This window comes from Chrysochloris asiatica, unplaced genomic scaffold, assembly GCF_000296735.1.
Source record: "Chrysochloris asiatica unplaced genomic scaffold, ChrAsi1.0 scaffold00049, whole genome shotgun sequence".
NCBI classification, from domain to species: Eukaryota; Metazoa; Chordata; class Mammalia; order Afrosoricida; family Chrysochloridae; genus Chrysochloris; species Chrysochloris asiatica.
This window is the reverse complement of record NW_006408567.1, coordinates 18,463,227-18,476,618: the sequence shown is the minus strand read 5'-3', so window position 1 is coordinate 18,476,618 and position 13,392 is coordinate 18,463,227. Positions and strand designations below refer to the sequence as shown.

The following is a 13,392-nucleotide window of genomic DNA, read 5'->3' as shown; positions in this document are numbered from 1 at the left end:
TATATTTATTTAATTCCAAACATGAGCCCTGGATGTCCACAGAGAAATGCAATATTCCCCTAAGTTTCTAAGGTCAAGATTTTCCCCCTAGAACCAAGGCAGTAAAACTTCCTCAGAGGAAGAACAAGGACAGGTTTCCTGGGATTAAGCAGGGAGGCTCTGGAGAGGAACTGTCCAGGGTATATTCACTTGGGGTGGAGTGGTAAATTCTGGGAAAATGGGAATAAGGACAATAGGGGCAACTCCCTCGGACCACCCTGGGTTCAATCAGTTTGATCCAAGTGAAGGTTAAACCCAGTAAGGAAGAAAGGAATATTGGTTTAAGTAAGGTTTACCGGCTTAATTTATCTTAAAGATTGTCTTGTCTGAATAATACCATTCTTCTTCTGTAAAGATCCCTCCCTGAAAGAGAGGAACTAAAAGATGGACGCAGACGTAAGTCTGTGGGGCATTATTGCTTGCAGGGCATTATTGCTTGCAGGGGCATTATTGCTTGCAGGGTATGAAGAGGCTGTCTGCCGGTTTTGCATCTACTCTGGTCTCCGAGTGTTTCTTTTCTCTCTCGCCTCTCCAGACATCCCACTTAGAGTTAGTCCGAGAAGGGAAAATGTCAGCCACTGAGCAGTCTGTCTGGCAGCTTGCATCAAGCCCGGGTATCTGTCTTCTTTGTAACTGTTTTCTTTGTGTCTGTTTTCTCTCTCTCTATCTCTCTCTCGCCATCATCACCGGACACCCCATCTTCGGGTCCTCACCCACTTGCCGAGGCCAGACTCCGGCAGTTTGTATCATCAGCATATCGCAGGTTGTTAATGAGACTTTCTCCAAACCTGATGCCACATTTTTCTTCATATAATTCAGCTTCTCAGATTATTTGCTTAGCACACAGGTTGAATAAGTATGGTGAAAGAAAATAACCCTGTCACACACCTTTCTTAATTTTAAACCATTCAGTGTTCCCATGTTCTATTCGAACTGCCTCTTGATCCAGGTACAGATTCCTCATGAGCATAATTAAGTGCTCCAGAACACTCATACTTTGCAATAGTGTCCATAGCTTGTCATGATCCACACAGTTGAAAGCCTTTGCATAGTCAGTAAAGCAGAGGTAAACATCTTTCTGGTATTCTCTGCTTTAAGCCAAGATCCATTGGACATCAACAATGATATTCCTCATTCCACATCCTCTTCTGAATCCAGCTTGAACCTCTGGAAGTTCTCTGTCAATGTATGCTTGCATCCGTTACTTGCTTTAACTCCATGTTAAACTCACGTACTGCCACAGAGTCGATTCTGACTCATAGAGACTCTGGTATGTGGTTTCTGAGGCTATCAATCTTTACAGGAGTAGAAAGCCTCATCTTTCTCCCACAGAAGGACTAGTAGGCTTGAACTGCCAACTTTATAGCTAGTAGTCTAGTGCTTATCCTATAGCGTCACACCAGGAGTAACATGTAAGCTCCATATAGTAATAGGTGAGCTCCATGTTGTTGTTAAGCGCCATCAAGTTGGTTCCGACTCATAGTGACCCCGTCTAGGCTTTCCGAGGAGTGGCTGGTGGGTTTGAACTGCCAACCTTGAAGTTCAAACTGACCTTGTGATCCAGTGCATTATCCTGTAGCAACAATCAGCACTCTGAACTCCATGTTATTGTTGTTGTTAAGTCCCATGGAGTCAGTTCCAACTCATAGCAACCCTGTATGTAAACTACATGATTCAAGATACCAAATTATTTTGTATCTATTCTCAGCATGTAGGATTTTACTAAAGTGTGTATAGGAGAAAGAGCCAGGGAAAGAGGGAGGCAAAGACAAAGTAAGGCAAGAGAGAGAGAAAGGATGGGAGAAAGATGGAGATTTAATAGGGGCAACTATATATGTAGAATATAAATACTTCAGTGTCAGTAATGCTTAGCATATAATCTTGATTCCCAAGAATCAACTGGAAAAGTGTTACTGGCTCTCTGGTAGATTTTTCATATCCATTTGGAATTTGGGGCAAAAGTAAATAGAATAAACAATAATGGGACTCAGAAATGAAAACAGAACTATAACTGTGGGCTTGGGAGTTATTTTGCCTCAAATGCTTACCCCTCTCATTTCCTGGGGCAAAAGGGAATGAGATAAGCTCCTCATTCCACAAATGCACCCTGGGGCATTCCTACCAAATGAAACCTACTCTGTCTCATGCTTATAGACAGTGTTGTTAATTTTGGTGAAATTAACTTGAGCTATGGTGACTTTAACCCCCTTCAAGCCTACATGTCCTATCAGTGCTGTAAAGGGACCTGCTTCAGTATTCTGCTTACCCAAATCTGAGAAACATAAGTAATAAAGTCATTGTGACTTATTTATTTTTTATAGACTCAGATGAAATTGGACTGAAAATACATTTAGAGATTTCAGATTTCAATTGTGACTAATTACATTTAGACTCATAAAAAAGCAAAACAACATCTGAGATCAAATTATAGGAAGGCAGAGGCTCATTTCACAAAGTGAATTTACTAATTACATCCACACTTGGTCTCTGTCAGTCTTGCCTACTTAATACCTGGAAAACAAAAATGTGTGTGGATTTTGGGAGTATGCCTGAAACAATTTGATGAGGGAAAGTGAGTGGGCTTCCCTACTAGGTCCTAAAAAATTACAAGACAGAGTTTAGCTAACTAACTGCTACAAAATAAAACCAATGAAAGCGGTGGCAGTATCATGGTAGGATTCTCACTCTCAGTGCAGAAGACCTGGGTTTGGGTCCCAGAAGTTTAGCTTATGTACAAGTACTATTCATCTATCATTGGAGGATGATGTGTCTCTATGATGCTTAACAGGTTTCAGTGGAGTTTCCAAACCAAGATGGACTAGGAAGAAAATTCTAGAGACCTACGTTTGAAAACCAGATGGTGAAAACACTATGGCTCACAGTCTGATCCTTAGATAATCATGAGGAAGGTGCAAGATGGAAAAGCATTTTGTTTTTCTGTGCATGAGGTAATCTGTCATAATTCTGGGTCTACTATACAACAGCTAACATTAGACATTAGAAAGGTCTACACAGAGCTCACCTAGAAAGTACCAAAGTTCACACCAACATTTGCCTAAAGACAGAGTTGAGAAGGGATGTGAAGCTGGGTGGAACAGAAATAGGCAACACAGGGAGGAAGTGAGATAACTGTTGTTGCATTGAGATGAAACGAAGTCTATGATTTGTTGAACATAAAAACTGATGATCTTTTCTGTAACCTTCACTCAATTCACAACAAAAAGTAACAAATAGAAATAGCTGAGTTTCCAAATGGTATGTAATAATTTTTAATGTTTTGTTCATGGATGCATTTATTCATCCAGAACAGGACCTGGAACATATGAGGATAAGTCAAAAAGTACTGCTACTAGGGTTCCAGTCTATACGTTGTTGTTGTTAAGTGCCGTATAGTCAGTTCTGACCCATAGTGACCCTGTATAGGGTTTCCAAAGAGCAGTTGGTAAGCTTGTACCACTGACCTGGCAGTTCAAACTTTTCAACTGGGCACATTAACCCACAGCACCGCACCAGGAGCTCATTCTATACACACATGATTTTATTCTAAACAAAGCATTTAAACATGTTTCTGCAATGGGTAGCTGCAGACAAGCCCCCTAAGTAATACACTTGTCTTAGTTGCATTAAGTTGTGTTGGTTTCTTTTAGTTTTTTTTAAAGGATACTTTTTGTGCCATGAGGAGCAATATTATGTGACAATATTGAATTTTTAACAAAACTAAAACTAAAGTGGGCATCTTCCCAAATCACTGAAATTTTGGAATAATGCTGCCCCATATGTGATAAGTTTTTAGATTAGTCAATCATTTTAAGGAAGGTCAGGAAGACCTAGCACATGAACCAAAGAGGGAAGACCATCAACCTCAATGAATGAAGAAACTGTGATGAGATGGTAGAAGACCATAGAATTCATGAATGCGATAGCTGCTGGAGTACGGATCTCAAATAGCTCAGCAATTTCCATTCTAAAAGAATATCCTGAAATCAGCGTGTTGGATGGATGTCAAAAGTGTTGTGTGAATATCAGCTGACTCAAGGAGTTGATCTTTCCATCAGTCTTTGAAGCAAGATTGAAGCCAATGATGATTTTATGGGATGAAACATAGCAGGGATTGTCTTGGGTTTACCCATACAATCCAGAGAATAAGATTCAATACAATCTATGATTTCTGAGGGAATCTTCTAGGTCATTTCAATTCAAAGCAGAGAGGTCAGCTCAGAAGGTTGTGGTGACTATTTTTGGAGACTTCAAAGGGGCAATCTTCATAGAGTTTCTTGATGGACACAGTGCCACAATGCCATCACAGAGTCTTATTAAGAAGAAGTTTTAAGAAAATTGAAAATTTCACTGGTGAGAAAAATGTCAAAGAATTCCCCCCCCCCCAAAAACACAACAATGTACCTGCCTATTTTTGGAAGGTAGCAAGGCATGTCCTACAAGATTTTCATTGGGAAAACTTACCCCATCCACCCTACAGCCCTATTGTCCCTTCAGACTTCCTTTAGTACCTAAAACTCAAGGAACTTTAAAAATGAACATGAATGAGTCCTTCAAGGATGCCAAGACTGCTGTCTTGAGTGCTTTAAATCAAAGCCTGTAGAATTATTTCAGGAATAGTTAGAGATTGAAACATCAGCTTCAGAAGTGTGGATGTAGGATATGTTGAGAAACAACAGCTGCACATTGTGATATTTCAGTTTAATAAAGGTTTCTGTGATTTGTAGCAATACTTTTTGACTTACTGTGTAGAGGCTCGCTGTTAACATTGGTTGAAATGAATTAAATTTTTCTTGGAAAAGGTTCAAAGGAAAGCAATTTGTCATCTGTGAACATATGAACCAGCTGTACAATCCAGCTGTAAGCCTCTAAAGTTGAAGACATTTAACATTGTTAAAAATGTTTGATATTTTACAAATGTCTTGGTCCTTGGAAAAGAAGTGATGTGGACACTCTGATTTTTCTAATTTGATGAAATCTGCCATGATAGATAAGGAGCTCTGGTAGCATAGTGGTTACAATTTGGTTTGCTAACGTCAAGGTAATCAGCTTGAAACTACTAGCTGTTCTACAAGATAAAAATGAGGCTTTCTGCTCCCATAAAGATTTACAGCTTTGGAAACCTTATACATGGTTGCTATGCATCAGAACTGACTCCACAGCACATAACCACCACCACCACCAGATGGATGTGTAAACAAGCATGAGGGTATTCTGGATAAAACAACAGGGTGATGTCCCAGTATATATTTAAAATGGGTGTCATTTGGCACCTTATCCCCATCTTCGCAATTAGTGAAATGAAAAGCTAAAAAGGAAATTAATTAATTAAGAATTTAAATGTATTTATAATTCCAAATATATAAATTTTGAATTATAAATACATGGAAAGTTTGAGATCAAAACCATAGCAAACACAAGCAAGAAACCCTGAGAAACTGTGGAACAAAACCCCTGAAAAACAACAACAAACCAAACCATTAATTGATATAAAAGGGAAGCCAGAGTTCATGTAGAATTTTTTAAAATTTGTTATTTAAATAAAATGCCAAGTCATTACTCACTGCTCATAGTCCTCATTCATGCATCTTACTCAGTATCCTAAGGACTGAAAACAATTAAATGTGAGTGTGTGTGTTTGTGCGTTTTGTTGTTGTTGTTTTTGGTCAGGAAGAGTGGGACAGATATGTGAATGCTTGCATTTAATACTTTCCAAACTTTTATGTAAAATTCTCTTTAAAAACTTTAACTAGCTCTGGCTTTGCTCTCTGAATTTTAGGGTAAATAAGCTTTATTTTATATCATGGGAAGAAAAAGTTTACAACCCTAATCAACGAGACACACAGAGATTAATAAGGCAAATGCAGCAAGAAACAGATGGCACATTCAAACCAGGTAATGGAGCTAAACTTAATGAGGCAACTGTTTACAAAGATGTGAGCAATGCTGTGGGAAGCTGTTATGGATTGAATTGTGTTCCCCCAAATTATGTGCTATAAATTATAACCCCGTGTGGCATTGTAGGATAAGCACTGGATGCTTAACCACAAGCTGGGCAGTTCAGACCCACTAGCCATGCCTTGAAAACCCTACACAGGGTCCCTGTGAATCAGGATTTACTCAAGGGCACTAAATAACAAATAAGACAACATTACTTGAGCTTATACTCCCATTTGGCAATGGGTTTTCTTTGTTATGTTAACAAGACAGTATTTATAGGTTATGCTGTAAATCAATCTCTTTTGAGATATAAGAGAACAGATTAAGCAAGCTTGTTGTTGTTATTAGGTGTCCTCAAGTTGGTTCTGACCCATAATGAGCCTATGTATAACAGAGCAAAACACCACCTAGTCCTGCACCATCCTCAAACTTGCTGTTATATTTGAACCCATTGTTGCTGCCACTGTGCCAATTCATCTTCTTGGGGGTCTCCTGCACTTTAGCAAGCATGATGTCCTTCTCCAGGGATTGGTCTCTTCTGATAACATGTTCCAAGTGTGAGAGGCAAAGTCTGACCATCTTGGCTTCTAAGAAGCATTCTGGTTGTACTTCATCCAACACAGATTTGTTTGCTCTTCTGGCAGATTATGGTACCTTTAATATTCTTCCCCCACACCATAACACATGCATCAATTATCTTATGGTCTTCCTTATTCATTATCCAACTTTTACATGCATATGAGGCTATTGAAAATACCATGGCTTGGGTCAGGTGCACTTTAGTCTTCAAAGTGACATCTTTGCACTTGAACACTTTAAAGAGATCTTGAGCAGCAAATTTGCCTAATGCAATATGTCATTTGATTTATTGACTGCTGTTTTCATAAGTGGATGGTAGATCCAAGTAAAATGAAGTCTTTGACAACTTCATTCTTTTCTCATTTAGCAAGATGTTATTCATTGGTCGAGTGATGAGGATTCTCGTTTTCTTTACATTGAGGTGCAACTCATACCAAAGGCTGTGTCTTTGATCTTCATCAGTAAATATTTAAAGTCCTCTTGGCTTTCAGCAAGCAAGATAGTATCATCTGCATATCACAGGCTGTTAATGAGTCTTCCTCCAAACCTGATGCCATGTTCTTCTTTATATAATCAATTTTCTCAGATTATTTGCTCAGCATACAGGATTGAATAAATATGATTAAATAATTCAATGATAGCACACAACTTTCTTGATTTTAAACCATTCAATGTCCCCTTGTTCTGTTTAAATGACTGCCTTTTGGTGTATATACAGGTTCTTCATAAGCCAATTAAGTGTTCCAGAATACTCATTCTCCACAATGTGTCCATAGTTTGTCATGATCCACACAGCTAGAAGCTTTTGAATAGTCAATAAAGCACAGAAAAACATATTTCTGGTCTTCTCTGTTTTCAGCTAAGATCCATCTGACATTAGCAATGATATCCCTCATTCTACATCCTCCTCTGAATTGGGATTGAACCTCTGGCAGTTCTCTGTCAATGTACTGTTGCAACTGTTTTTTAATTATCTTTAGTGCAATTTTACTTGTGTGTGCTATTAATGATATTGGCCAATAATTTCCGCATTCCGTTGGGTTACCTCTCTTTGGAATGGGCACAGATATGGATCTTTTCCAATCAGTTGGCCAGGTAGTTGTCTTCCAAATTTCCTAGCATAGATGACTGAGTGCCTTCAGTGTTGCATAAGTTTGTTGAAAGATTTCAATTTGTATTTCATCAATTCTGGAGCATTGTTCTTTGCCAATGCCTTCAGTGCACCTTGGACTTCTTCCTTCAATACCATTGGCTTTTGGTAAGCAAGAATGAAAACACAAAATGGAAAGGAAGATAAACATCACATTATGACCAAGGAGTGTAGTAATAGAAGTTGAAAAGAGACAGGAACTTTCACTCAGTATAGACAGAAAGAGACAATGCCCTGAATTTAGACTTCTAGCCTCCTAAACTGTGAGAAAATTAATTTCTGTTCATTGAAGCTACCCATTTGTGGTATTTCCATTCATTATAGCAGCTATAGATGACTGAGATTGAAATCAACAAGGTACATTGAAATGTTAATAGGCAGCAACTATAGATGAATCATTACCTACTTCTCCCCACAGCTCCCCACATACTAATTGGACAATTGGGAGATAAGTTACTAGAATTGAGGGATCAATAATTACAACTAGAAGAGAGGACTGTGGATCAGGAACTGTGGTCTTTAGTATAGAAATTCAGTCACTAGCAACATTGTCTGAGAGGTAGAAGTCTAGGAGAATAAATACCACAACCATTCTCTCCCTCTACCAAAACTTCTGGTGTCTCCATTGACAAAATCCTATAAGAAGTCAGAAGATAAGGGAGCCCAACTGATTCTGTTCACAGAAGTCAGCCTCCTGGTGCTCAGAAAATAATGGAAAAGAGTTAAAGTGGATCTGAGGGGCAAACAGAATGTCCAGCACTTTGTGACTGTACTGTTTATTCAAATCTGGTTCATTACATATCATGCTTTAAAATCTATCTTACTAAGATTCTATATTATCATTATTATTTTCATTTGTATCTATGAATTAACTTCATAGGATAAATACAGTGATTAATTATAAAACAACAACAACAACAAATAATTCATTCAGAAGAATCATAATATAGTTGATCATCAAGTACCATAGTTACAAAGTATTCTAAATAGTGTAAGAATTAAAATTTTAAAAGGAAAATGACCAAGTATCTGTGCTTACACAAAATATTTCATCAATGTTTCATTACCATGTTCTTTTTAAAAAATTTTAACCATTTGTACTATGCTTTAATCTTCTGAAGTTTTCTGCTATTCTAATTCTCTGGTTGGCAGCCAAGCTCCTGCCTGTACCGGCCAGCCAGTGTCATACATTATGACTTTCTAAAGAAGAATGAAAATTAAGACAATATGAATGGCTCATGACCAATGGATGACTGCAAATTAAGCAACACTGAGTCTATGGGTGGCTAAAATAGTTAAGCACTTGACCACTAACCCTTAGGTTGGCAGTTTGAATCTATCAAGAGGCATTTCAAAAGATAGGTCTAACATTTTACTTCTATAAAATTCACAGACTTGAAAATGCTATGAAGCGACGTTCTTTGCAACATGTTGGGTTCACCGTGACTCAGAATTGATTAAATGCACCTTTCTAATTGTCTTAGACAAGGGAGAGTAAGTGAATGAAGTCTTTTCAAATAGTAAAAGAGGAGGATTTTCAAAGTTTACTTTTGCTCAGCAAAATGGAGCTAAAGAAACAGAAATGATTATTTGCCAGGTTATCCTAATAACCATTATGCTTTTGTTCTCCAAAAATTCATCCTTTAGATCCACAGAAATACTAATGGTGGCCCAGCTTGAATTGCTAGAAATTCAAGCTGGATTCAGAAGAGTATATGTTGAGGGATATCATTGCTGACATCAGATGGATCTTGGCTGAAAGCAGAGAATACCAGAAAAAATATTTACTTGTGGTTTTTTGACTATGCAAGGGCTTTCAATTGTGTGACTCATGAAAACCTATGAATAACATTGCAAAGAATGGGTATTCCAGAACACTTAATTGTGCTCATGAAGAACCTGTAAATATACCAAGAGGCATTTGTTAAAAACAGAATGAGGAGATACTGAATGGTTAAAACCAGGAAATGTGTACACCAGGGTTGTGTCCTTTCACCATACTTATTCAATTTGTATGCTGAGCAAATAATTCCTGAGAAGCTGAATTATATAACAAAGAGCATGGCAGCATAACTGGAAAATAACTGGTTAACAATCTGTAATATGCAGATGATTCAACCTTGCTTAAAATACTTATTGATGAAGAGCAAAGACTACAATGTTCGTATGTATTGCACCTCAGTGTAAAGAAAATTAAAATATTCACAAATGGACCAATGGATAACATCATGATAAATGAAGAATCAATTGAAGTTATCAAAGATTTCATTTTGCCTGGATCAAAATCAACTCATGGAAGCAGCAGTCAAGAACTCAGACAACATATTGCACTAGGAAAATCTGCTGCAAAAGACCTCTTTAAAGTGTTGAAACATTTTTCATTTTAATTATGTCCAGTATATCTATATTTATTGTAATTGTTGCTTTTTTGTTGCTATTGTCATAACTAAGAAACTATTTTTTTTTTAAGTTTTTATTGTGAATTGTGTGATAGTTTACATGGGAGAACATCAGTTTTACACTCATTGTATCATGTTTCATGTCATTGCAATGACTACAATTCCCTCCATGTATCATCATTCAACAGCATTTGCTTTCATTCCCTCTTTTTTTTTGGATGTTCACTGAAGCATTCAAGAATATATAACCATTCAAACAACCAAGGGGCATACCCTGCAAGCCTGCCTCCTGGCCACCAGCACACAGCCTCTCTCCCTGCTTGAGTCCAGAGTCCCCAGCCATTCCATCTCTCCAGGTCATCATCTCTGCCTCCATCTCTGGCATCACTGCTTCTCTGCATAGGGTCTCGCACTCAGCTCTTATCCCTTGATGGTCCCAGGGTCCTCCACTCCTAGACTACAAGATCAACCACTCCCCTCCTATTGTTACAAAACATCTACCTTTATATTTTCAACACTCACAATTAGTCCTGATAGCAATTATTCACTATTGAACCCCAAGAGGCTTTTATCCCCATCTCCGTTCACCAGCCTTGTCTAGACAGGTTGGAAACCACACAGTGGGGGTTCTACCTTTCCCCGAACACTCTGAAACTAGGCTTCCTCTTGAAAACTTGTAAGCCAGTCACTTCATGCCTTTGTAGCCCCCCTATTTTGTGTAGCCAATGTCTAAGTTGCCCATCCCTGTCAACCCTGTGCACAGAAGGGATGGAAATGATCCTTACTGTAAAGATTCGCTCCATCTTTTAAGCTACTACATCCATAAGTATAGGTCAAGTTCATCAAATTGTAGTGGATTACATTTTTTTGTCCCCTCTTCTTTCTTCCTCTAGTTGAGTTCTGATCATGCCAATTAAGCTAGGTCAAATGGGTACTATCTGCAAATATGGGCATTCTTCTGCATCTCTCCTCACTTCATATCAGCTGGATGCTTCACTCTCCACTCTAGTCCTCTGTGGCTATGTTCTGTCCATGGGTTCAGGAGTCCCCAGGTCTCGCTATACTTCTGGCCAACCTGGTCTCAATCCAAGTTGACAGGAGTCTATTGAACATGGCCAGACTTAGCTCACAGCTTCATTGCTGTTGTCCCCCACTTCCCTTATCGATAGACCAACGTGATCACCAGCAAGATTACATGCCTGTTCATGTACTCCCTTTGAGTTTCAGTCTTGGAAGGGAGTTTGCCCTGAAGACTTGATTGCTTGCCTTGATGGCTCCTCAATGAACAATTTGCTTGTTCTTGTAGTAGTCAATTGGCCTGCCAATTTTTTTCTTTTTTAAGTTATAAAGTTTTATTTTGGTTGTGATAGTTACAGATAACATATCTATCCCTACACCTTGTCCCACCCCATAGAGTCTCCTGAGCAGTCTCACTTCTTGTCCTCCTGCTTCTTGTCTTTCTTGTCATCCTTGGTGGTCTGGGAGACTAGGGATCCCATGGCATTTCCAATGGCCTCATTCTTGGGGTCCACGCCCGGAAGGTTATCCAAGATGCTCTGAAGAAACTCAGGGTCCGGCATCACATCATAATCATCTTCCTCCTTGCCTGGTTCAGATGTGTCCATGGCTGAACTGGCATCAATGTCAACAGATTCTGCCTGGCTAAACTCTGCTCCCTGAAGGGACATTTGCATTGCATATGCAATCTGTTCTTTCTCAGTCACTTTTTAGGTCAGGGAGTCCGGAGCGACCAAATTCCTTCTGGCTGATGCTCATTTTCAGCAGGGCATCATCTGAGTCTTCAGTCCTAGCTGTAGCAATTCCGGCTTCTGCAGCAGAGGCTTTAGCTGCCTGCCGGCTTCCTCCTCCTGCCACTGTCGCTGCTCTTCCATGGAAACATGAAGGGCCAGGGCCAGCTCAGGATCAGCACTAGGATCTACTCCAAATTCAAAGTCACTGGCACCAAGACCCAGCATGGCAACACCTTCACCGGCCAAAATAGGAGAACTGATGAGGGCATCAGCCAAGCTGGGCCCAGGAGGCACTGTCACCAGGTAAGAACTGGTTCCATCTTTGCCATTCGGTGTGTTGACAAAGGCAGTCAGCTTTTGTTTCCAAAATTGATAATGTCAACATTTACTTTCTCCTTCTTGAGGCATTTGGCTAGTTTCACCAGATCTTTCTCATTGTCTTCCACCGGGCTTCCTACAAAAGCAATGATATGTATCTTGTGATTCTTGTCCTATTGGTGCTTCAGAGCCAGGTGGGCCATGCAGATGCCAGTTCAGAAGGTGATCTTGTCCTTGGGTTGGACAGTGTGGAGCTTGGACAGGATGTGACCAGTGTCAGGAGTGAGTGTGGTCAACACTTCACAGTCATTGGCCAGTGTGATGAAGTCCACGTTGTTCTCAGGGTTGCATCGGGTCTTGGAGGGACATACTATTTTAACAGCATCCTGTTGTGACATACTATTTTAACAGCATCCTGCTGGGCCTGAAGGTAAGTAGGCAAAAAGTCCCCATTCCACATATACTCACTGTTATCCACATGGATTAGAGTCTTTTTTTTAAATCTTGGCTCCACCAATGACTAGCTGTGTGACTGGGCAAATAGGGATCCTGAAAGCTGGACAGTGAATAAAGAGGATCGTAGAAGAATTGATGCCTTTGAGTTGTGGTGTTGGAGGAGAATACTGAGGGTGCCATGGACTGCCAAAAGAACCAATAGATCTGTTTTGGAAGAAGTGCAGCCAGAGTGCTCCTTGGAGGCCAGGATGGCTAAGCTTCGTCTCTCCTACTTTGGACATGTAGTCCGGAGGAAACAATCGTTGGAGAAGGATGTCATGCTGGGTAGGGTGGAGGGTCAGAGAAAAAGAGGAAGACCTCCAACGAGATGGATCGGCCAGGTGGCTTCATTGATGGACTCGGGGGTGGCAGCGTTGGTGAGGTTGGCCCAGGATCGGGCATTGTTTCGTTCTGCTGTGCATGGGGTCGCTATGAGTCGGTTCCGACTCGATGGCACCTGACAACAACAACAATCAAACCATAGTGCCTTCCAACACCATCTTGCCACCTTCTCCCTCCCAGAGCAGGCTGGCCTGCAATTTTTGTTTTTGATTTTTCCTGCTGTCTTTCTTTCAAGAAGTATCTTCTGTTCCTCTAGTTGCTCCAGGCTGGTCTACTTGTCTGTTCTAATGGAAATTTTCCACCTCCGAAGATTCTGGATGGGGATAAGTATTCCACCTAAGGTCTTATGCAATGCAAAGTCACCACAGGAAGCCTCTTTCAC

At 39.8% G+C, this 13,392-nt stretch overlaps 1 pseudogene; it reads right to left on the bottom strand.

Moving 5' to 3' along the window:
• Window positions 1-11,534: 11,534 nt before the first annotated feature.
• On the bottom strand, window positions 11,535-13,168 carry LOC102811751 (annotated as a pseudogene).
• Window positions 13,169-13,392: the final 224 nt, after the last annotated feature.